We start from the raw sequence: 776 nt of genomic DNA, 5'->3' as shown, positions 1-776 counted from the left end.
ATACAGGACCTGATTCGGATTTCCCCAGGAAGGACTCTGCGCTTGGCTGCCCTGGAACCTTCTCTGAATTCCACCAACCCGCCCTTATCTTTTCCTGCCTTGTTTTGTTTATTGCTTTATTCTTTTTTTTTTTTTTTTTACTAGACTGGAAGTTTCCTAGGCTTAGCCACTTCTATCACATCGCCGGTATTAAAATGCACCCATATCCAACATGACGGAACTATCTCTTGCTGTAATTTCTTTGTGAAGAACCTTGATCATTTTGTTCTTGTTAAAGTAAGTCATTCACTTTATTTTTGTGACTTAAGCTTTATTCTGTTTGTTTGCAAGCATTTGAGTCGTGTGGAAGTGGACTACATTCTGCAGACATTCCATGAAATGGTTATTAACTTTGATTTTTTCCAGTTTCCTCATTTTGGAGCCATTTTCTTTTTTCAGGTCTCAGGCCTCAGGTTTCTAAGGCTTTTGGAAAGCTGATCAGCCCGAAGGTGATGTAACAGCCCAGCAGCACCTCCTCACAGCCCCCTCTCACGTAGGAAATTCCATTTGGTGAAAGACGAACGAATGAATGAGGCGAACGAAGTCCTTTCCCCAAGTGTCCTCTCCAAGGCCGGCTGGTTTCACCTTCAGGCACCCAAGCCCGGCCTGGAGGCTGGGTAGGAAGGCCCCTCCCCTCGCACACGCCAGAGCTGCGGCAGCGGAGGAAGCCGTCCCGCGTCGGCGCTCAACAGACCCGGGTAAGTTGAACCCGGGATCCCACGGCGGCACAGTGGCCG

The sequence above is a fragment of the Myotis davidii genome, unplaced genomic scaffold, assembly GCF_000327345.1.
Source record: "Myotis davidii unplaced genomic scaffold, ASM32734v1 scaffold37, whole genome shotgun sequence".
Classification (NCBI taxonomy): domain Eukaryota; kingdom Metazoa; phylum Chordata; class Mammalia; order Chiroptera; family Vespertilionidae; genus Myotis; species Myotis davidii.
Note: the sequence above shows the minus strand (reverse complement) of the source record.